The sequence below is a fragment of the Mauremys reevesii genome, linkage group 5 (assembly GCF_016161935.1).
Source record: "Mauremys reevesii isolate NIE-2019 linkage group 5, ASM1616193v1, whole genome shotgun sequence".
In the NCBI taxonomy this organism is placed as follows: Eukaryota; Metazoa; Chordata; order Testudines; family Geoemydidae; genus Mauremys; species Mauremys reevesii.
In genome coordinates this window covers 134,017,685-134,042,522 of record NC_052627.1, presented here as the reverse complement: position 1 = coordinate 134,042,522, position 24,838 = coordinate 134,017,685, and the positions used below count along the sequence as shown (strand labels likewise).

At 52.2% G+C, this 24,838-nt stretch overlaps 1 long non-coding RNA gene across 1 annotated transcript; it reads left to right on the top strand.

Annotated features, from left to right (window-relative positions):
* Window positions 1-940: 940 nt before the first annotated feature.
* On the top strand, window positions 941-3,587 carry LOC120406283. The gene is made up of 3 exons (XR_005599200.1): window positions 941-1,027; window positions 1,129-1,429; window positions 2,040-3,587. It is a non-coding gene; the product is annotated as an uncharacterized LOC120406283 (long non-coding RNA).
* The last annotated feature ends 21,251 nt before the right edge of the window (window positions 3,588-24,838 follow it).

Below are 24,838 nucleotides of genomic sequence, written 5' to 3'. Positions count from 1 at the left end.
TATGTACAATGCATAATTAGGCTGTGGAACTCCTTGCCACAGGATGTTGTTGGGGCCAAGAACTTCACAAGATTCAAAGAGAGACTGGTTATTTCTATGGATAATAAAACTATCCATTTTATAATAATTATTGCTAACAAGCATTTTGGAAGGGGTATTAAACCTCGTGCTTCAGGGTTCAAGCCAATCTCTAGCTTTTAGAGATCAGGATGAGATCTAATGTCGGGGTCAGATTATCCTCCAACTGCCTACTGAGAGGTTCTTACACCTTTCTCTGAAGCATCTGCTGCTAGTCCCTGCCAGAGATCCGTAGCTAGGCGAGGTGGGCCTCGGGTCTGACTCACATGGCATGTCCTATGTTCTTCACACGCTCAGAGAGGCCACTGGTCACGTGTGACTTTAAAAAAAACTAGGAGTCCTGGAATAGGGGAAAGACTTAAAAGGGCTAAATAGCCAGGTGGGGGCTCCTGATTCCAAAGTCAAAGCATCAAGTCAAATGGGTGTGGCAGCCCGGTCAGGTAGGTGAGATGTAGGGTTCTGCCCTTGACTGGTAAAGGCTGGCTATGTAACCATAGGCAGGTCCTGTAACAGCTCTCCCCCATTTTCTCCAGCTACAAGATGGTGATTGCGGCCAATGTTGCAACCACACGCTGTATCTTTGGGGACTATCTTGTATGAAGTTTGGCTTTTTGTGTGTCATTGTGGGCCAGGGATTGTATGCAACTCCATGCAGGAGGGGAGGGTTAACCACAATCCCCCAAGAGCCAAAACAAGGGGCAAGGTGATTACTAGAGTCCCTGAGATTGTTAACCGCCCCTAGGATGGTTTGCATACACTGGCTCTGGCTGGGTTTTGTGGAGACTGGGAAACAAAAAAAGGGCTTGTGGTATAACAAGGCAGAGTTTGGGGAGGGTTGAGGGGTCTTCTTTTGGACTCAACAAACAGGACCTTGGATCCTAGGGGAACCCCAACCCTTGCTGAAAAGTTGGAAATAATTTTGCTTGCATAAGCCCCACAAGACTGATGGGTGAGTCCTGGTGTAATTAGCAAGCGTGTGCAGATTCTTGGGTTTTCAGGTTTTCTGTGTAATGCTTTTGCCCTAATAAAAATGTATTTTGCTTTGTGAAGGCTGGCAGGTAACTGCTCTCCAATGGTGTAACACCTGGGAAAGGAGAACCACAGGTGCTGGACCCCAGGCAGAGCTTCTGGGGAAATTGCAGTGAGGCGCAGAAGGACTGCAAGCTTAAACGCCGGTCTGGAGTGAGAGACATGGGTCTCCGCCTCAGAAAGGACACCAGAAAGGAAGGAAGCCAGAAACCTCAAGTGGGTGTCCTCGAGGAAGACTTGGGGAGGGAAGGTGCAGTTACCCCTGAAACGGTGGCAGGGGTAACACTTGCCCACCTCGCAGGACTGTTGTGGATCCCTCAAGGTTGGTGAAGCAGCGGATGCTGTGCCAGGGCAGGTTGTTAATTTGCTGCTCTGGAAATCACTGGGGTGGGGGAGATGCCCTCTGCGGGCTGTTTGGTGATTGGGTCGAATTCAGCTCTTACGTGTGCCTCCCTCACACACCCGTCCCTGCAGCTGGTGCTGTCTGCCTGGCCTCGGGCAGGCTCACAGGGAGCAAGTGTTCACTCGGGCCTGGATGCCGAGTGCGCCTTTCTACGCACAATCCCTGCAGCTCAGGGCTGAGGCTAATCGCACAAACCTGAACATCCTTGCCCCGCCCCTTCCCTGAGGCCACACCCCTGCTCACTCCATCCCCCTTCCCTCTGTTGCTCGCTCTCCCCCACCCTTACTTTCACCGGGCTGGGGCAGGGGGTTGGGGTGTGGAAGGGGGGCAGGATTCTGGGGTGGGGCTGAGGGGTTTGTAGTGTGGGATGGGGCTCTGGGGTGGGGCTGAGGGGTTTGGGGTGTGGGCTCAGGGAGGGGGTTTGGGTGCAGGAGGGGGCTTAGGGCTGGGACAGGGGGTTGGGGTGTGGGATGGGTGAGGGGTGCAGGCTCCAGCCAGGCGGCGCTTACCTTGAAATGACTATTTACAGCAAACCATGATCGAGTCGTCCTTGTCCCGCCGGCCCTTGAAGAAGGAGCAGGCCCAGCCCTGTACAAGAAGCCGCATCATGTGATCAGTCTGTGTTCGCTCAGGAAGCTGAAGGAGACTCTCACCAGGGGTTAGCGTAACCAAGGAAACTGACCTCAGCTGGTGCGATACAGCTGTGCGGGTCACTGAATTCTCACACGGGGCCTGGCTGGAGTCTCATCAGCTGGTCTGCATTACGTGGCCCGGGGCTGTGAAAAATCCACACCCCTGAGCCATGGAGTCCAGCTGCCCTAACTGCAGAGCTACAGGGACCACCTCTCCGGCCGTGGCCTCTCTGCTGAGCAGGGGAGTGGCTGGGGGTGTGTGTAGTAGATCCCACGTTCTGGGCTGTACCTACCAGGGGAGAGCACAGCATCCCCACAAGGGGTGTTTCTGTCCTGTACTGGGCACCCCCATGCTAGCCAGTGCGGTTGAGTCAGCAGGGGTGGGGTGGGGGCAGGATTAGTAACTTAGACCTGGCAGAGGCCAACAGTAAGTTTCTGCACGCAGGAACAAAGAGAAAATGGGATGAAGTGAGTGAGGTGCCAGTGTCTCTGGGAGCATGGTTCCTTGCTCAGGCTGTACCTAAAGTCACTAACTAGCCCGTTATTTGCCCAGCAGCTTCAGGTCAGATGCAGCCGCTGTTTTTTCACTGCTGTGCTGGTTCCTCGCTAGGAGGAGGCTGGCCCTGTTACCCCTTTACTCAGTTTCTCAGGGAAGAGCGGCCTGCTTAGCTCCAGCTGGCATCTGAGCTCCTTCAGCGCAGTCAGGTGAATCGGCTCGTGGCTTGTGATTGGCAGGTCTTTATAGACCCGTCACGGCTCCACTGGTGCATGCAGACATGAGCTAGGCAGGCTGGCTGTTTATGACTATTTCTGCTGCTCTGACCCAAAGGGATGGGTGGGGTGAGACTGGTGGCTAGAACCAGGCTTCTGCTAACTGGAGGCTGATTGATGGATAACTGGCATTAGTCCTATCAGCTGGTCTGGCTCTGATAGCAGGAAGGAGCGAAGCATGGAACCCAAAAGGAACCAATCAGAGGTAACGATGGTTCACTGCCAGCCTCTGACACAGATTGAGCGGACGTGGAGTGTTTGCCTCTCAATCCTCCCCTGGCTGGCTTTGCTAGCAGAGTGGGCCTTGCATGGAGCCCCTGCTCTTGCTGCATCTGCCTGCTCTCAGGTGTAGCTGCAGTGTTGATGACCTGGTTCAAGCAAACTCTTGGAGAGACTCTCTAATCAGGCCTCAGGGTGATCATTCCCATTTAATTGCTTGCACCTGTCCTCATGCAGGATTCCCTAGGTGCTGGACACACTGAGACAGCAATCACTGTGTCCCCCCAAAATGCAGCCCCTTCTGGGGTGGAACATAACAGCCATTTACCAGCACACAGGGACACTACACAAGCACAAGGAGCAAAGAACAGTGGTGCAGCAGGGAGAATTCAGGCAGACAGCACGTTGCTACTCACGGAGGCATTTAGCTGCAACTCAAGGGTTAATGCAGTTCTGGTCTGGTGTGGCGGAATAAGCCCTGGGATCATTAATGAACAAGAAGGGGCAGGTGAGGTAAAGAGACCCTCCCAATGAAAGCTCTCGGTGCAGTGCTGTTAAGCTGAATGGTTGGGTGCCATGATCCGTTATGCTGATCACATGCTGTTACCAAGGCAGGGTGGCCTGAAGCTCCCTGGAGGAGGAGGGAAAGGCTGTCAGGCTGGGAGCATGAATGCGGAGAGCAGCCGCAGCGCCCCGAGCTCCCCGGGGAGTGCAGTGAGAAGCTGAGTGCCAAGCCTGGCCAGGCTCAGGCGTCCCTCCCAGCGAGTGAACAGCCGTGGGGCTGGGCTGGGTGAATTACCAAGGGGCAGCATCTGCCAAGCACCAGCCCAGGGTTAGGAAAGGTTCCTGGCTGGAGCATTATATTACTCCTGCACTCTGCCTTGGGCATCGTTTTATTTTTGCTGCCGCTTGTTTTTCGAGCCTGTCTCAATTTCCCTTTCTCTGTTTCTAAATCCCTGTAGGTAGTCCTGTAAAGCAGCTAAACACAGGGTGTGGGTGTGTGTATGTGACACTTACCTACCGAGGGGTTAGACTCATATGTAGGCTGCACAGAGGCGGGTCTGTTGAGTCTCACATAACATGGTCCCAACCTTTGGGGCATTGTCAGTACTGATCTCCCATGATTCCTTTGGGGCTGATCCAAGGCTCCCTGAGGTCAATGGAAGTTAGGAGCCTAAATGCCTTTGAGGATCTGGGCCTACGTCCCCAGGCCGTGTGCTCTGGCTCTGGCGTGCATCAAGGGCTCTAGGGTAAAACAAAAGCCGAGTCCAGGCCAAGTCAGTTTTAAGATATGACATGAGCAAAAAGTGCTTGTCAGCTCTTGGGGGCAGGGCCCAGCTTTTTCCTCCATGTTTGTACAGAGCCTGGCACAACAGGGCATGACCGGGGCTCGTAGATCTTACCACAATACAAATAGATACATAATAGTCACACTCCTCTCTTATCCCAGTTTCGTATCTCCAGAGCAGCCTGTCTGATTCCCCTTGACACTCCCCCCGAAATTCTCCTCTAGGCAAACACCCATTTTTGGATCACTTTTCTCTTGGTCATTGCAAGCAGTAACAGGCCGCCGGATCGATCCTACAGTACAATCATCTTCACGCAGCGGCCGTTTCACTGGCCAGCTGGCTCTTTGCCTTCCGGATGCCCAGCGGAGAGGCTGTCTCCCAAGGGTATTCACCTGGGCTTCAGCTGTTAAAGACGAGAGCATATGCTAATTTCCTAGCAACATACCATGGGCTGCCATTGCTGCACGGTGCTGCCGCTTTTTGACCCACCGGGTGGAAATCAATCCTCCCTGCCACAAAGCCCTGCCTGGCCTTGGACAAGCGTCTGCTCAGAGTTCTCTTTGTTTAAACCACTCATGGTCCTTTCTTAGAGGAAACTTGAGCACTCTGCTGGTGGGGGCTGCCCCAGCCCCCCCATTTCCTTTCCCTCCTTCATGCCCCTTCCCTGGGTGTTGTGTTAAGTGAGTCTAGTTCTCATGCCTGGTGACACATGGAGCGTTCAGGATGGCTGAAGTCCTCTGTAGATCCACACAGCAGGTTCATCATGGGCCGCAGCAAAATAAGCTTCTCCATCCCTTGGCAATCAGGAGACCAAGCGCAGCCTCTGTTCTATGCACGGAGCCGCCTTGGTATAATCGAGAACTTGCGCGGGCTTCCATCAGGCCAGGTGCTCATACACGTTGTTGTGAATTTAACCCCTTCACTAGCCAGGAGCTCGCTCGTGACTCAGTCCCGACTGTCTTCAAACGTTTGGTAGTTGCCCGGAGCGGCTGCACTGTTCGGATGAATCACTTTGGGATTATGGGGTGTTTGCCAACACTTTGGTTTGACTCTTCATTCTTCATGGCACATGACTGGTCACAAGGCACGTGGCCTGGCTCCTGCTCCCTGACTGGCCAGGAGCAGGGTGTGGCTTTGTGGCTGAATAATGACACGGATTCAAATTCATGAAGTGTAACGAGATTCATGAGCATTTTCCTGAGGTCACCCAAATACTCCCCTATAATGAAAAGTATCGCCCCCACCAATCAGGGACCCCAGGTGGTCCTTTGAGTCACTAAAATCTAGCTGGTTAGTATGTTACTATCTCAGGCCTCTCTCTCTCTATGGCCCTATCACCATAGAAACTGGGCATCTCCCTCCACCAGCCCCAGCTCCCTCCAGCATGTTGTTTTTTCCACCCCTAGCATCTTGGCACTTGCTTGTTACTGGTCATTTCAAACGATCCATATAATCTAGCCCACCTCCCCCATGTGTCATGTTTTGTTGTTTAACCAGGTTTCTTATTCTACGTTGTCCTTCTTGGGGTTGGACGATTCAAGGCCGTGTGGCTTCAAGGCTTTGGAATTTTCTTGGGTCCGGGTCCTGGTTGCTCTTGGAAACCATGCTTTATGCATATGCGACTGCTGACCTACATCCAGCCCTCACGTCTTTATCATAATTCTCAGTGACACGTAGTGGTGAGGGCAACTTGAGCTCAGCTCGCATCTCTTGCCGCTGGCCAACACTCCGTTGCTTACTCGGCTCATTCTGCTCGCCAGCTCCCCGCCTCGAATCCCGTGGCCTCGTTTCATGGCTCGTTTGCCTTTTGTGGTGTAACAATTCTGTTCTCTTCTACAAGCGTCTTCCATCCGCGGCTCTGCAAGCTCTGCTGAGTGATCCTGAGAGGTGAGTCCCAACACCCCCGCAATCTGCAGGTGCAGACGTGACCCACAGAGGAGTGAAGGCCCAGATCCTCAAAGGTATTTAGGTGCCGAACACCTCTTGATTGCAATGGGCAGTAGGTGCCTAAATACCTTTGAGGGTGCACGCTGCAGTGACTGGCCAAGATCACCCTGGCTGTAGAGGTAGCAAGACCGGCACACATCACCACAGTCCTGCGTCTTAACTGCAAGGCCCACCTTCCTCCCCAGGGCCAGCCAGGCCCTCTCCTCACTGCCACCATTTTAAGGCTCTTAATGCTACTTAAAGCCAGGTAGGCTGATTTGCCAGGCCCAAAAGCAGCAGGAGCCACGGTCACTTACTTCACAGCGGCCCATGCATTTGAGGCCACCCTCGATCGCCAGTCAGACACCTGATGTGCGGCAGGTCCCCAAAGCCAGGCCAAGCCTCCCATATTAATGCTGTGATCTGGGACTGCTTGGAACTCTCGGGCAGTCTTGTGTACGGGTGTGAAAGGGGAAGGAGAGGGGGATGTGTACTTTGGGGCAGTCTTGTGTACTTTGGGGAAGGAGAGGGGGATGTGACCGTAAGAGTACCCCCATGCCAGAGGCAAGGGGCTCACTGGTAACGAGGAGTGAATATCAGCTGGCCTGACCAATTCAGCATGCCCCAAGCCACCTATGTCATAATCTGTATCTGTGGGAAACCAGTAACACACGGAGCAGAAATAGTCTTGCAGGATGTGTGTACGGTAAATGCCCAAAGGGCTGTACAAATGGGAAGAAGTTATGGGCCTAAAACGTGTTTGCATCAGGCAAATCTGGGGTGTAGGTAACCAGACAACGGCAAGGTAATCACAGCAGCTGGCACTCACCAGGCCATGGCCAGTCACTGACACATCAGAGGCTGCAGGGCCAGCTCATGGGGCATTGTAGACAGCACCAGTGGGGGGAAGAACCCAGCATGGGAGCTTTTCCATCATCTTTCCATGGCCTCTTCCCCCACAGTGGGGGCACTGGACTTGCAGAAGGACTATGGTGACCATATTTTCCCAAAGAGAAAATGGGACACTCCCAGGCCCTCCCACCCCCTTCAGGGAGGCCGAAGTCCTCCCTGCCTCTCACCGGCACGGGACCGGTCTCAGGTCCCCCTCCCACCGGGGCTGGCATCAGTCCCCTCCCCCCATGGGTGGGACCACCCAAGCCCTTTCACTGCCCACCCACGCATGGGACCACCTGAGCCCTCCTGCCTGCTTGGGGCCAGCCTGCGGTCCCCCTCGCAACTGGCACCTGGGGTCGGCCCGAGCCCCTCCTCCCACCCACAACCCCCTTCCCACCTGCGTGCGGGGCTGGTCTGAGCCACCCTGCCCCCCCCGTGGTCCCTTTGCCCCCTATGAATGGGCTGTTTGAGGTTCGCCTTCTCCCCCATGCATGGGGCTGTTCCTCAGAGACACCCCCCCCCTGCACTGCCCACCCATGACCACCCTTTGCCCCCTGCCCACAGGGCTGGTGGTCCGAGCCCCCCGCCAAATGCCTGCACGTGGGGGTCACCCAAGGCCCCTCACTCACCCCTGCATGCGGGGAAGGCCGGTCGGCCCAAGCAACTCTCCCTAGCCCTTCCTCCAGTGCCGGGCTGGCATTGCCCCCCCCCCCGCCCCAATCAGGGGCCCACCCCACTTTTTTGACAAAACTGGGCATTTGCGCCGTTTTCTCTTGCCAACTGATCATTGGCTGGCAAGAGCAAATGGGACGAATGCCCAGTTTTGTCAAAAAAGTCAGGACGGCCTGGAGTGGACCTAAAAAAGGGACTGTCCTGGCCAAACCGGGCCATATGGTCACCCTAAGACGGACACATTTCAAAAGTTCCCTGGACTAGATAAGAGAGGGGCAAAGAACCCCAAATTACCCTTCACCTATGACAACAAAGGAACCGACCACTTTGGCCTTTGTGAGAGAGTCTGACCGGGGGGGTAGCCATCTTGCTGAACGGCCGTGCTGTAAGAGTCATACCATGAACCAAGGCTGTAGTCACTACATTTGTCACGTGTATTTGGTTGTAACCATTTCTGCCTTTATCTGTGACACGGAATGGACAGCAAATCTCGCCTCTTTGCCTTAAAAAGCTCTCCTCAGAGGAGAAAGGGACCTTATTACTCCTGTGCCTAGGCCAGGAGAAGGCTGGGCGGTTCAGGGCAGATGGCTTGGGGGAGATTCAGGACTGGGGTGTGTGTTGGGGTCCCCTGGCTAGTAGTCATCAAGGCTGGTGGAGCCCAGAGAGAGGCTGTGGTGTAACAAGCAGGCTGCTGGACTCAGAGCTATTGGCCCAGGGCTGCTTAACACAGAGACATGTTAGGCTGCTGGCTGGGAGCCAGGTGTCCTCGTCAAAGTCCTCTTTGGGTAATTACATTTTGCCTGCCGAAAATCCACCCCCTATGCCTTCCTTTTCCACTGCCTGCCCTAAACAGCTGGGACCCAGTGCTGAGGGTGTTCCAGGGTCAGCTCGGGACCTGAGCTACAGCGGAGATGAGTCTGTGACAGCCCCCAGCTGCAGCTTCTTGGCAGGTTAATCCAAGCTGTAGCCACTCATGGTTTTAACTCTGGAGGGCCCCCATTCAATCCCTGCTGCGTTAGCCAAGATGGTGGCCATCACACAGTGGCTTTTGCGCTCCACCCTAGAGGTGGCCGCACTCCCGTGGCAGGGAAAGCTCTCTTTGCAGTGTGTAGCATTTGTAAAGCTCTTTGAGGGCCGAAAGGTGCCCTGTCAAGTAGCCACACAGTAAGCTGCCTCACTGGCTCATCAATGGAAGTCTGTTAATGGTCTAGCGGGGAGATTGCTGGCAGGAAAAGAAAACGAGAGCTCCATTTGCAGAATCTTTATTCAACACTGAATGATAAAATAGCTCTTTTACACACATTGTCATTCTTGAAGACACATTGTTTACATTCGGCAAAGTTTAAAAGCAACAACATCAAAGTGCATCTACAGGTGACAGTACAGACCAAAGTGCTAAAAACGAAGGTCGCCGGCCATGCTGAGACAACGGCCGGGCTAACAGAAAGATGAGATGTTCTCAGTTCTCTCCCCACCTTTCACCTTTTCCACTTCACCCAGGCTTGCAGCTGTAGGTGGCATTCCCTTCTCACCCCCTTTGCAAGCCTGCCCTCTAGCCCGGTGGGTCTCAAACTTTCACCTGCTGGAGAATACTCCATAACACAGATCCTCCTGCGGACCTAACCCTGTACTCCGTGCTCTGTTGGTTCTCCAAAAGCTTTGACAGGAACGCAGGCATTCCCAGACTGGATCAGACCCAAGGTTCATCTTGCCCTGTCTCCAACATGACCAGCACCAGATGCTTCAGAGACTCTGCTATAAGCCAGCGTGGGGTGACCTGTCCTAGGGCAGTTTCTTCCTGACCCCCATTACTCAGAGGCTGGTTTAGACCCTGAAGCATTCTGCAGAGCATCAAAGGGAAGTCTCCCCCGACCACAGTGGGAGACCCGCCTGCCATTCATCTCTTAACCAGCTGACTGCCAGTTCATTTCATTCCCCTCTTCCCCTCCTCCCCAAACCATGTGCTTTCTTTCTTTAGTTTTTTTGGGATCAGTTTCAGGACACGAGGAAGGGACATTTGGTTTTCCGAACACTGGCACATCTCCGCTAATGACGAAAATATACATATATTTATATAGTTAAAAAAATAGCTTCAAAGTTGAACTTCTACAGTTTGGGGGCACATGGACACACAAGCTGTGTTTTAAATCATTTACAATGATCGGTATTTTTTTTTCCCACAGAAGCACTGTAAAGAATTAAGTGCTTTAGAGAACTGATTACACTATGTATAGTTTGGCGGGCGCGTGCCTTCTGATTATCTCAAAGCCAGTGCCCAGCAGGGCACCTCCCTTTCCTGGATGGGAGCATGGCTTCTACATAGGGCTGGGAGAACTGTTTGCTGAAAGAAATGCCAGCCTGTGTGGACATGGCTACACCATCCTCTCCTCTGTACTTGCCCAGCTGGACTTGGCTCCACCACCCCCCATACTGCCAATGGTTTCTGGATCAGAAGGTTCTGACCTATTGTTTTCAAGTGGGCTTTGAGTTTCTCTGACCCATTCTCCAGTTCCCAGAGGGGCAGGCAGCTGTGTCAACACCTGCCCGCACCGCGGCCGAAACCACGCTGCCCACTCCCATGGCCAGGGCCCCTCCTTACTCCCTCTGAGCACACGGAGTTGGCTTTATTTCAGAAGACTCTCCCTCCGCATTTCCACCCAAGGTTACACATGATTGTACAGCAGCAGCAGCAGCAGCAAGCCTGGGCCCCATCCTACCCCCTTGCATGGTTCTGCATTTGGCCCAGGAATCTTTACTCACAAGCTGAGCAGAACACCAGATGGGGTCAGAAGCCTGCCCCTTTCTAACACTCCACGCAACCCACCCCCACGACTTCACGCCGTTTAAACTGGAACAGAATTTGTCCCACTCTCTTTAAAGCTGCTCCCCCTCCCCTCCCCCTCTCTAGGTAACCCTCTGGGAATTCCCTTTCTAGAGGGTTGCCTGGTGCGTACCAACCCACACAAGACACGTGGCTGCCCGGGACCCACTGAGGGAAGAAGAGTGCTGTATTGAGAGGTGACCAGCTAGTGCCCTGCCCGGTTAGATGATCCCAGCATCGTCCAAGGCAGTTCCAATAAGGGAACCAAAGTGTAGATGCTTGGCCAACGCACGGCTGGGCCAGCACTGGGGGAAAAGCTGCTCAGGAAACCTCCAAAGCAGAGGGCACTTGCCTGCTTTGGGTTTTGTCACAAGTCTAGAATTCAGCCAGGTTAACTGAAGGGCTCACCCAGATTTCTTTTTTGATGGCTCAAGGGCTGGGGCTATCCAGGGTCCGGCCGGCTAGATCCAGCCACTGGCCTGCTTCCCTGCTAACTTCACGGCTGGGCAATTCACAGGCCTGGTTTATAAGCCCAGCAACAACAGCAGAGCCTGCTCCCGCCCCAGTCCTGTCCTGGATTCAGACTCTTGCCTCCAACCCGTCCTTGACTACCCCTCCTGACTGGGACTCTAGCTTATCCTTTGGCTTCTGACGCCTGGCTCAGCCTCAGGTCTCGCCCTGGCTGAGTTCAGCTCTAATCAGTGGGCCAGTCTCTTGCGCCAACCATTAGGCAAGACTGCCCACGACTCAGTGAATGAGAGGGGTTCTGATGCTCTGGGAGCCTGGGTTACAGTTTTGGGTGGAAACCGTCTGCAAGTAGATGCATTCATGAGGACCTGGCCACCTTGTCAATTTGCTCAAGCACTAACTTCAGGAGCTGTGACGCTAGAAAAGGCCCCACAATCAACTGCAAATCAAACCCACCACACAGCTTTCACCAGAGCCTCCCCTCCAGCTTGGAAACCAGCCCGACGTTCCTGCGAGATGATCCGTCAGCAGGGGCTTGATTCTTCAACACTGAGGTCAAGGAGAGTCTTACCATTGTCTTCAATGGCAGCTGCATCAGGCCCTAGATTCCTGGCCACAAATAACTTATCTGCTTCAGCCCAAAGAAACCAACTGCACATTTGTTTTGAACCTCAGAATCAGTCTGGGTTTTGGCTGATGGTTCAGGCTGATTATGCTCATCTCTAAAATGCCCTGCAAAGGGATAGGAGGGAACCTACAAGGAATGAATAAAGCTACGATTTAGTCATGGAGATCGCAGAAGTGACGGAATCCGTGACTTCCAGAGACCTCTGTGACTTCAGCCCGTGATGGTCGGGAGCTGCGGGGTGCCCCCGCTGACTCTGGCATTCCCCGGATCTCCAAGCTGCCACAGGTGGCAGAGTACCCTGCAGCTCCCAATTGCCGCAGGCAACTCTCACAGCTCCCAGGGCCCCTGGAGCTGCAGGAGCACCCCACAGCTCCCCCATGGACAGCAGGGGCATCCCTGGAGCTGCAGGTAGCAGGGTACCCACAGCTCCGAGCTGCTGCTGCAGGTGACTCCTAGCCCCTGCACATCTTCCCTGCTTCAGGCGGTGTGGGGACCCGCAGATCCCCATTTTGTCACGATATTTTTAGTAAAAGTAATGGACAGGTCACGGCTTCCGTGAATTTTTGCCCATGACCTTTTACTAAAAATATCGGTGACAAAATCTTAGCCTTAGCACTGAATAATAAACAAAATACACCCCCCCACACACACACACCCAGTTCTTCAAGTGAATGGCGAACACCTGCATGACATTGAGAAAAACAAGGAAATACAGCTACAAGTTCTTTGGGACAGAGGCCATCTTTTTGCTGTCTGTACAGCACCAAGCACCTTGTTCCAGGACTAGGGCTCAGGCTCTCCCAATTTCATGGGCAGGCAGGTTAGAAGTTTAAGATAAAAAATGGTTTTTATTAAACTTTTGATCAAATCTGACACCAATAAACCATTTTATGATTTTTTTTACCTAGTTAAATTGGGACATTAGTAGCATTAAAATAATCTATTAAAAACAAGTTCTTGCCTCTATTACTGACGCCAGCCACGATCGTTACAAGCGAGAACGCTTTCAGGTACATTTGCTTTTTACCTTTTGCCCTGTTTGTTTGCTCAGGTGAAAACCAGATGGGTCTGTTTCAATCAGTTCCACTCCCTGGTTCCCTCAGCCCCTGGCCCAGCGCTGCCAGCTTTGGGCTGCCAATGCAGTGGAAGAGGGGCAGGGATGCTCAAAGCCCAACAAAAGCCTGTTTTCAGCGGCATTTATAAAAATAATCAATATCACACAACCATGGCTATGGATGGGAAAGTCTGGACTCAAATCAACCTGATCTGGGGCCCTGGAAGCGGCTGGTTGGTTTCCGCGGCTGACTCACCCTATCAGCAGGTATTAGAACACCGCATACGGCTGCTGAACTTCTGCTGACTCTGCTCCGTAACATCAACCTAGAGTGGGCAATGGTTCTGTGGGCAGGGATGGTCTTTCCTCCCCCGAGGGTTTGTCCCGTGCCTACCGCAGTGGGGTCCTGGGTCGTGTAGGCACTACGTTAATACAAATCATCAATAAAACGACAGCAGCAGGGAACAGGAACAAGGAAACTAGGATGCGGTGGCCCAGCAGGGAAACCCGCCGGAGAACGTTAGGCTGAAGTTTCTCTCGCATTATTGTTTATGGGCTGCCACACAACTCAAGCAGGGGGCAAGCAGGGACACACTGCAGAGTCCATGGGGGTCTGCGGAGGAGAGAGCGAGGCTCACACCATTTATATGTCCCTTTAAATCCTCCCCTGCTGGAGTGGCAGCCCAGACCCAACAGGAGGGGATAGTGCAGGAGTGCAGGATATGAGCCTGACTGCAACAGGGGGCTTGCCCCTAAGAGCTGGAGGGCGTGGGCCAGCCAAGCCTGTCTACCCTGTGCTGCGCTAACACCACGATGGAGGATTCCCCCCATACGAAGGGCAGCCAAAAGCTGCAGAAGGGGGGAGATGACTAGTGAGCAGGCTCTAGCAGTGAGTCCTGGCGGCTAGGACTGAGACTCCGCCAGGTAGGGCCTGAGTGTGGCTGGCCAAAGCCAGAAAAGGCCCTTGGAAGGAGGGAAAGAAACCTTTGTTTTGTGTGGACTCGTGGCTGGACTTTGTTTGGGGATTTTTTCTATTTGGTGTTGGTATTTCGGACAACAAAAAGGTGAAATTTTATTTGAGCAGTGGGGAAACTGAGGCAGGCTGCCAGTAGCACGACCGTAAGACATTGGGGGTGCTCTGGAGGCGGCTGACTCTGTTATGCGCACTATAAATGCAAAGTGAAACAGACCGAGCCTGCTTCATTGTTCAAACTGAATGACATGCAAAAGGCAAACAGACAGTGACAAGCCCATGAGGTTTGTACGACTGCACTGTCGCAGGGGAAGGGGGTGTCAGTAACACGGGCAGGGAATGGGTTAAGTATCAAGTTTTTAACCTTAACTGCGCCCCTTGATGCTGCATTTCCATCCAACATGCCTCCTTTGTCGACCCTGGGGGACAGCGAGCAGCAGAATTCAGCATGTGATTAAATCTTTGCATGGACAATGTAGCCTATCCGGTTACAGCTTTATTTCCTTCTTCTTAGACATGCTGGACAAAAGGAGGAATCTGATTGGCCAAAAGTGCATAGATGATTGAACAGACAATGCCGTAATGCATCGCCAGAAGACAGGATCCCAACAGAGCAACACCTCGCCCATTAGCTTCTGGCCTGCAACCTCTGACCGCCATCCAATGAACACACCTGCCCGGCACTTCTCCACAACAGTGGCTTGGAAGTGCATAGAGTAACTGATCAAGCTGATCTCCAGTTCAGTGGCTGGGGTGGGAATAGAGTTTAAGGCCAGATGGAGCCATTAGCTCATCTGGTCTGGCCTCCTGTATAACACAGACCACAGGATTCCACCCAGTTACCCGTTTTAGCCAGGCACAAGTTATTGGGCTCAGCACCTCTCTTCCAAAAAGCCATCCAGGCTTGATTTGAAGACCTCAAGAGCTGGAGACTCCACTGCTTTCCTTGGCAGTCTGTTCCAATGGCTGATCCCCCTCATAGAATCACAGAGTATCAGGGTTGGAAGGGACCTCAGGAGGTATCTAGTCCAACCCCCTGCTCAAAGCAGGACCAACCCCAACTAAATCATCCCAGCCAGGGCTTTGTCAAGCCTGACCTTAAAAACCTCTCAGGAAGGAGATTCCACCACCTCCCTAGGGAACCCATTCCAGTGCTTCACCACCCTCCTAGTGAAATAGTGTTTCCTAATATCCTAGACCTCCCCCACTGCAACTTGAGACCATTGCTCCTTGTTCTGTTATCTGCCACCACTGAGAACAGTCTAGATCCATCCTCTTTGGAACCCCTCTTCAGGTAGCTGAAGGCTGCTATCAAATTCCCCCTCATTCTTCCCTTCTGCAGACTAAACAATCCCAGTTCCATCAGCCTCTCCTCCTAAGTCATGTTCTCCAGCCCCCCAGTTCCTGAGCCCCTCACTGTTCAGAACATGTGCCTTGCTGCTAATTTGATTTGTCTGGTTTTATTTCCAGCCACGGTTCGTGTTATGCCTTTCTTGGCTAGACTGAAGAGCCCTTTAGCATATGATGTGCTTTTCGCTTTCATTCCCGCCCCCCCTATTTGCAGGCTCTTGTACATTAAGACGTCTGTGCAATTGAAGATTATTTCCCAAACTCATTTACTCATCAAGGAAAAAAAATCTGATTGCTTTTCTATAGTCTAACACAATTAGGGAGCACTGCCGGTCTGACGCCGGCGTTTGAGCAATACAAAGCAGTGCCTGAGTTTGATGTTACAGAACGCTACACAAAACAGAAGACACAGGGCTAGCTACTGGCAGCAGAATTGGGAAATTCAAGAAGCTGTTTAACCCCTTTGCAGAACTGGTTGGCTGGGCGGGAGAGAGTTTTGAGGGAGCGCTATGGCAGAGGATGGGGAGGGTTTCTGGCAGTTAAGATAGGGGATAGCTCAAAGTTGTAACCTAATCATTGCAACGATAATTTGCAGCTATATAGCACTTTTCATCCATAGATCTCAAAGCGTCATTATCCCATTTACGAATGGGGAAACTGAGGCACAGTTTCTTGTATGGCAGTGAAATATGGGCACTGAGGAAAGCTGAAGATTGGCAGATTGGCAATTCTCATCAGCTGCTCCATGTCAAATTGACAAGATCAGCAACCCAGCAACTGCCTCCATCAGCACTGGGTCGGGTTCAGAGGCTTCCTTGGTACAGACATACTATTAGGAGGGAAGACCAATGAATTACGAAATGTGCATGCCAAGGAATGTTGCTACCTGACTGGTGGCCACGTGGAGGACCCCAAAAGCTTCAATGGCACGATACGATTGCCAGTGATGGACACAGACTGAATATCCACCCAGACCACCGTGAGGACCTAGCCAGAGATCAGTCCAGGTGATGCTTGGATCTGCACAGAGATGACCGTCCTTTGGGATCCGCCTTGATGATGAAACTGAAGCTCAGAACAGGTCCGTGACTTGTCCAAAGTCCACAGCAGAGCAGAGAACTAGAACCACTGCCCTGGGATTCCTGGTCCTCCGTGCCCATGGGGCCGCATTGCCTCTTTGAGCAAATCCCAACCCCCCTTCGCTACCTGTAGCTGGAACCCTTCCTGGATCCCCGCACTGCACAGCTTAGAGACACAAGGGTTAGCAGACAGCGTGCGTCTTGCTGAAGAAAAGGTCACTCCCTCTTAGGAGAATGTCCTGGCGGGTTTGCTTGCGGCATTAGCAGGACTCGGCCTCCCAGCTGTTGAGCTCTATAAACAGGCCCAGATCAAAATAGGAGACAAAAATCTCTGACAAAGCAGCTACACGTTTCGGCGTGATCCGTGGGGTGCTGACTGGTCTCTCTGCAGCCAGGCGCTGAGCCCGTATGAGCGAGCCACCTGCCTCAGCCTATTGTGCAGATCTCCTGGGGACATCCCCCCAAGGCAGGAGGAGGGGTGCAGAGCCCAGGAGGGGAGGAATGATAGGGCTGAGTTCAGATGCTCACTCAAGCACCCGCTCCATTCTGGAATAGACCAGACTGCATGGAGAGCAGCTGAATGGCCAATCCTTTCCATGAGAAATATGAAACAGACACAGAGCTGGGCCCAAGCCGCCCATTGAGCTCAGATAGTAACTCCTCAAAAGTGCAGGCGGTTTGGAGCGCGGGTCCTAGCTCAGGCTAGACGTGGGTGCTTGTGTTGGCCCGCGCCAGAGTTCGGGTGTGTTTGCATCTGGCATTTTGGTCAGGCCCAGCTCCACACACAAGCAACCAACAGGGTCCCTCGCACCACTTACACCTCATTAGGCACTGGCGGGCTCCCGACTCCCAGAGCCGTCCGTTCCCATGGCAGCCAGACTCTGAACACACCTGCGCTCACTGGGATGCTCAGTTTCTGTGGCCTCCTCACTTGCAGCAGGGATCTGAGAAGAGATTTACCTTCTCTCCCGTCTTACCACCTCTCATGAACTGCCCCGGAAGGAACTGACCAGCTTATCCTCTTAACGAAGGCGGAAACCTGACTGTTGCTCTAAACTCACAGCAGATCTGACAACATGCAATAGCTGATCTTCTTGCTGATGAGATCTCAAAAACTAGACGTTTCCATGAGAACATCCCGGGTCTCAGCATTGCTCCGAAAATCCAGCCTGCTTCCTCCAGAGAAAAGAGCGCATCTATAGCACCCGTTAGCAAAAGCTACCCGTTTCCCTCTGCCTTCCCCACAACAGCCCTCCTGTGGCTGGAGATTTACTGCTCAGTTTTTATTTAATCATCAGAGGGGTAGCCGTGTTGGTCTGTATCCACAAAAACAACGAGGAGTCTGGTGGCACCTTAAAGATTAACAGATAACAATCTGAGTTACTACAGAGAATTCTTTCCTGGGTGTCTGGCTGGTGAGTCTTGCCCACATGCTCAGGGTTTAGATGATCTTCATATTTGGGGTCAGGAAGGAATTTTCCTCTAGGGCAGATTGGCAGAGGCCCCGGGGTTTTTTCGCCTTCCTCTGCAGCGTGGGGCACAAGTCACTTGCTGGAAGATTCTCTGCAGCTTGAAGTCTTTAAACCATGACTTGAGTACTTCAATGGCTCAGACACAGGTTTGATACAGGAGTGGGTGGGTGAGATTCTGTGGCCTGCGTTGTGCAGGTCAGACTAGATGATCATAATGATCCCTTCTGACCTTAAAGTCTATGATTCTATGTTTTTATTTAATGTATAGCTTTGCCTGTGACATTGTTCTATTTAGTGGGTGTATCTGGGGGAAAAAGGCTCTGAAATTTGGCCCCAGGGAAGCAGCAAACAACAGAAAGGCAAAGAGATGGCTAGGAGATCAAAGGGGAAAGGAGTCAGATTTTGCAACAGAAGTTGTTCAGAATCTGTTATTAGCAAGGGACTCAGAGATGAGCGCGACATTTATGAGAGAAATTGCCAAGAGCTAAAGAGAAACGAGGGTGGGAATAAAAGAAATAGAAAATTTGCAGGCCTCTGAATCAATCAAATTCACCTAATTTGGAGTCTTTCAGGCACTGAAGTCATCTCGTGACTCAGGTCTGAGCTGGCCATAAACATCCATCGCTTGGATAAGAGAACAGCAACAGTGAGAGACACATACTCCTCCAGGGTACATGGGGAGGGAGCATGAATCCAGAAATGAGAGAAACCTGCTGGCTTCCCGGTGCTGCCTTCCATCCCCCATCCCTTGCAGTGTTTGTGGGGCAGGGAGAAGAGAGGAAGGCAGCTGCAAATCTGAGTTTTATTGTTACAGTTTAGGGCAATTGACAAGGGTCTGTGTACTGCATAAAACAAGTCTGCCTGCCCAGACCTTTAGCGGATTGGCCTGCTTGCTTCATTGTTCCTATTCCTCAGTTCCCTGTATTTCCCAGTCTCAAAGGGTGCTTTCTGCAGGGGCGTTTTTTAGGGCTGGGTTGCCAAAAAAGAAACAACAAAGAAAGTAAGTGAGAGGGGGAGAGAGAGAGAGAGAATGTGTGTGTGTGTGAGAGAGAGAGAGAGAGAGAGAGAGAGAGAGAGAGAACCCGGTTATTTAAATCTGAAATGTCCTGGTGTTGGAACTGTTGGGGTTCTGACCCAAAAGGGAGTAGTCATGGTGGTGGGGTTTGCAAAGTTATCGTAGGGGGGGCATGGTATTGCCACTCTTACTTCTGTGCTGCTGCTGGCGGCGGCGCAGCCCTCAGAACTCGGCGGCCGGAGAGCGGCGGCTGCTGGCCTGGAGTCCAGCTCTGAAGGCAGCGCCGCCGCCAGCAGCAGCGCAGAAGTAAGGGTGGCCTGGGTGGTATTGCGCCACTGGTGGTGCCAGCAGCCACCGCTCTCCGGCCACCCAGATCTGAAGGCAGTGCAGAAGTAAGGGTGGCAATACCACAACCCCTCTAAAACAACCTTGCAACCCCCCGCCGGCGACTTCCTTTTGGGTCAGGATCCCCAGTTTGAGAAACGCTGCTCTCCTCTGTGAAATCTGTATAGTACAGGGTAAAAGTACACAAAAGACCAGATTTCACGGGGGAGACCAGACTTCACAGTCTGTGATGCACACACACACACACACACACACACACACACACACACACACACACACACACACACACACACACACACACACACACACACACACACACACACACACACACACACACACACACACACACACCCATGTACTCTGACCCACCTGGCGGTCCAAACACTTTGCTACACAGGCTTGGCTAGGACTCAGACCCACAGAGTTAGGCCATGTCTACATTAGCGAGCTTCTAGTGGCAGGACTGTACCGATGCAGCTGTGCCACTGTAAGAACGGCCATACTGGGTCAGACCAAATGTCCATCTAGCCCAGTCTCCTGTCTTCCAACAGTGGCCAATGCCTGGTGACCCAGACTGAATGAGCAGAACAGGTAATAATCAAGTGATCCATCCCCTGTCGCCCATTTCCAGGTTCTGGCAAACAGAGGTTGGGACACCATCCCTGCCCATCCTGGCTAATAGCCATTGATGGACCTGTCCTCCATGAACTTATCTAGTTCTTTTTTGAACCCTGTAATAGTCTTGGCCTTCACAACATCCTCTGGCAAGGAGTTCCACAGGTTGACTGTGCGTTGTGTGAAGAAATACTTCCTTTTGTTTGTTTTAAACCTGCTGCCTATTAATTTCACTGGGTGACCCCTAGTTCTTGTGTTCTGAGGAGTAAATAACACTTCCTTATTTACTTTCTCCACACCAGTCATGATTTGATAGCCCTTTATCATACCCACCCCCCTTAGTTGTCTCTTTTCTAAGCTGAAAAGTCCCAGTCTTATTAATCTCTCTTCACATGGAAGCTGTTCGATACCCCTGATCATTTTTGTTGCCCTTCTCTCTACCTTTTCCAATTCCAATATATCTTTTTTGAGATGGGGCGACCACATCTGCAGGAACTGAAAACCACGTTCCTTGCAGGTTCCCCCTGCTTCCCACATTCCTCAGAGTCTGTGGCACCAGCTGGCAGGCTGGGGGCAAAGCGCCCCCTCATCCCCCACTCACAGGAAGGGAGGATTTTGCAGCTGGGGCCTGGTACAATGGCTGCTCTGGGAAATGACGGTGGGCGAAAAGCCCTGACTGACCATAAACAACTAGTAGTGGGACTTGAGAGCGTTCACACAAAGGGGTCTGGCTGGCCTGGAGCCCAATCCCATAACTAGATCCCTGTGCACTGCAGGTGGGGAGGGCAGTGCCCAGTTACTCTTCCCTCGTGGGGCGTCTCACCCTGAGCGCACGGAGGCAGTCCGGAGAGTCACAGCCCCCAACACACCTCTCCCGTTGTTGCTCAATCCAGCAACTATGTACCACTCTCCGCCCCCTCTGCTCCCACCTGTGGGCTTGTCTACACAGGGAAGCTGGGGTGTGAATTCAGTCGGTTTGCATCAGCCCACAAGATCTGGGGTGGACAGGGACAGTTCCACTGCACACAATCCAGGGTTCCCTGGCCCTTTTCACGCTACACATGTATCCTGTGGAGCAACGGGCCCGAGAGCTGGACTGTCCCAGAAAAGTCCCTTCAGCCACAAGGGAATTTACAGCGCCAGGCCCAATGCGGTGCCCACGTCTTTACAATCCAGCAGGCCTTAGCCCTTGTAGCCAATGGGGCTTTGGCCTGAGGAAGGACTGCAGGATTGGGGCTCAGACACCCAAATGCAAGTTGCTGGGGAATTATGCTTCTGGGACAAGAACTAGCCAACACATAGAGCTGATTTACCAGCTGCTTACCATGGCACCGTACAGAGGACAGTTCCACATTACCCAGCAATGTCTCGGGATGCAACAGTCCAAATCACTTCTGCATGGCGGGGGCACGGTAGCTGCCGCACTGGCGTGTCATTATGCCGGCTACGTGCCGGGAGGCACAACTGCCAAGGAAAGGCACAGGAGAGGAGCCCCTTTACTGTCTCGCTGTGGAGCCAGCAGATGGGTGAGCAACAGGATATTTGAAATGGAGGAAAAACTAATCAGTGACTGTGACCATTGACTTTACCAACCCTGCCAATGAAGACCAGGCACACCCCATGACTTCACCACACCCTATGTCGTTAGCATGCCATTAAACACACAGATTGCCAGGTCGGCACAGAACGCTGCTCTGCCTAGCCCAATACCCTGTTTCTGACATTAATAAACCTACACCTAACACTTCCGAGGAGGAGGGGACTTCCCAGCCCTTGGCCTCCCCCAAACACCCCGTTTGCTTGTGCAATGCTACCCTAGGGCAGGGGGGAAGTGGATTTCTTCCACACCCCAGCGGGGGAGCCGGCTTATTTCCCAAAGTACCCATTTGTTTGTGAAGATCCCCACGGTGGAGCCATCCAAAGCTCTCAGAGCTGCAGAGTGCACGGCGAAGGGCTTGCCATGGTGTGGTTAGCAAAGGATCCTGTAAACCATGGGAAAAAGAAAGAGGCGAAGAAAAATGCCTTCCCAGACGAGGAAGTGGCTACGCTTAAACCCGGCGTTGCTTCCCCTCGGAGTATCAGGCCACTGACACAGCTGCCTAAAGCCGTGAGTAAAACTAAGTTTGCGTGCAAGGCTTTGTGAGATCAGGGATTTAGTAGCCTAGACCTTAGGTACCCTATTTTTGGCCTCGATGTTCAGAGCCAAGGAACAGCTCGTCAGCGCTGAAGGGAATTTCTCTGGTTTTCCCTGCTCTTGCAAATTCAGTTCAGCAGTTCCCATCCAACCTGCGGTGGGATCTCTTCGCAGGTTTAGGGCACTCAGCTTCGGGGTTCCAAACTAGGCCCCCCCCTCTAACGATGGAATGGCAGAGTCGTCCTGCCACATCCCATTCTCTGACTCTCTCTCTGCCTCTGCAGCAGAGAGTCCCTCAGGCCAACTACACAAACCGTTAGAAAAAAAGGTGAGCTCTCTTTGAAGTATTTGTACCATGCAACTCAGCACATGATCAGTATGGTCCTTAGCTACGGGCTATAATGCTTTTCGACTTCAAAGCACTGCAGATATTACTGTAGCTGATCAGAAGTTGTATAAACGGTGTGGCTTATGTTTCATTTTCTATGCCCAAAAGACTGGCTCGTTTGGGGGGGGGGGTGCGTGCGCACATGTGGTTTTTTAATTAAAGGATTGCCACAGAACACGAAGGCACAAGTCCGATGAAGGACTCGAGCCCATGACCTGTTCGTTTTCTAGGTGGGGGAAGATGGCACAGCAAAGTAACAAATTCAAACCACATTACGCAGCCGTGATTCACAAAAGCCAAGTGAGCGGTGGAAGGGATGTGTGTCACACGGATGAACCACACGCCACTGCACTGTGATCCACAAGCAGAAAATACTATAAAAAAAGTCTGGCTTTTCAAAACCAGTAAATAACATTTTCAAAGAATTTTCGGCTCCCCCCTCTCCACCCAAACCAGGAAAGAAATTTGCCACAGAACATACCTAACTCTCCCGATCTCAGATGGGCAGGCTTCCCATGTGCTATTGGAAACAGCTTGAATAGTATTGGAGGCAGAAAAATAATTGTGCTAGCAGCAAGAATCTTCAGTCTTCAGACGTGACTCTCAAATACGATAGTCTTTTAGCATAGTGTATAAACATGCTGAGTATATAATTTTCCTTTAAAGTCTTTTTTGTTTTGTTTACAGAAATAAATACTTACTTTGCTTCTTTTCAGGTCATTCCATAGTCTCTGCACAACGTCAGAAGGTGACATCTCAGTTTACAGGGCTTGTAGCCACTAGTCTGACTTGTGTTAAAAGGTAGCAAAATGTGGCTTTTCGGAGGCTGCGTTGTTTTCCTTTCCCCTGTATTGTAGCTTCTCTCTTTTTGCTGGTTGTGGCATCTTTTCCCCGCCCTGCCTGTGGATTTGCTTAAAAGTCCTCGCTCATTTCCCCATATTCCTTCCCATGCGGAGAGGCAGTAAAACTACAGAGTTCAACAATATGGCCAATTGTTATTTTTCAAGAGGTCCAAGGTGACTACAAATCCCAGCATGCAATGGGGCCCACTTGATGCGGCTAAGGGGCAGGATAGCGCACTGCATGCTGGGACTGGTAATCTCCTCTTGTTGCCTCTGTGGCTCCATTTTATGCACATTGTGCGCAACTCCCATACTCCTGGAAAGCTACCATCAGCTTGCGAAGTTTGGGTGTCCCTGATCTAGAGTTGCATGTTACAAAAGCAAACCCTAACTAACTCACCCTGCTTTCAGAGGAGACAAGTTAAATCCAGCAGTGGGCTTGAGCCCCCTAATGACAAGATCTGGATTTCAAACACCTTTAGTTAATGGGCGCTTCGATTGGGGAGTTTGGTTCAGCCCGTTACGAAGGGAGAGCCTATTTGCAAAATTCAGAGCCAGATCTGGTTTTGGATTTTGAAAGCCTGCCCTGAAGTGCAGGGGGTTTGTGTCGGAGTTACTGGGGTGAGGTGGCTTGGGTTGGTCTTGGATTAACTCCTAGATTCCCTCCCTCCCCACACAATTTTCTTCAGACTTGGGAACGCCTGAGATTGGTGCTCTCATGACACATCAGTGTGTAGGAGGCCGTCCTGGATCCCACCCACTGCAAGAGGGCCAGCTTGTCCTGCTGGCTCAGAAGGCCTCCGACCATCTCTTCGCTCCTATGAAGGGGAACCAGAGAAGGTGCCACATCTATTGGTCGCCTGACAAAGGGCAGATGGAGGAGGAAGGTGCCTCTGATGTTTGGAACTGCCACTGCACCCCCGTCATCCTGAGAGAGACCCAACTTCAGGCGAGTCCCACGCTCGGTGGCTGATGGCTTCTTGATACTGGCAGCCCAGAGTGGATGACGAGTGCCACCTCCACCACCCAGGTCAGCTAGTTTCTCTGCCTCCGGAGGGCAGGACAGGGGAAGAGCACCGTGGGCACGGCACGGTGCTTTCACCACTGGCTAACACACCCTCTCTCGCTGGGGCAAGGAAGCAAGCTTCTCGATCACGGCTCAAGCATTGATTGCAGTTGAGGGGGGGTTGTTGCTTTTTAAAGATCAGAGCTGTTGCGTCACCCCGGTGACGGCAGTGCTCCTACAGGCATCACCCTGTGGCATGGAAACCTGTTGGCTGCTTCTCTCTGGAGGTGGAGTATAAAGAAACATAGACCCTCAAGAAGCTGTTTCCTTTGGAAGGAGCGAGTTCTCCTGTCCAGTAATAAGATCAACTTTTGCAAAAAGAACAGGTTTGGTACAAACTGGTGCCCATGTGTAACGAATACATCAAGGGCTGCCATCACTGATCAAGGCAGGGGGCTTTGTTACCTACAGAACTGTAGATCTTTGGAGATCGGAATTTCAGCTATTTAAAGCTGGTTGTGGAGAGACGTGCCATGGCAGACGTCTGTCTGTATTCCGAACAGAAACGATGACTCTTCTCCCAGGCACTAGTCCATCTCTGTGCCAACTGCAGGCAATCTACCCCAGAACGAGCTGCCTTGTGGAAGATGGATGCCTTCCCCTGGGACGAGCCAGGGAATGCTTGTGGTGCTTGTGACGGCACAGCTGATGCCACGTGATTCCCCTGATGAAATG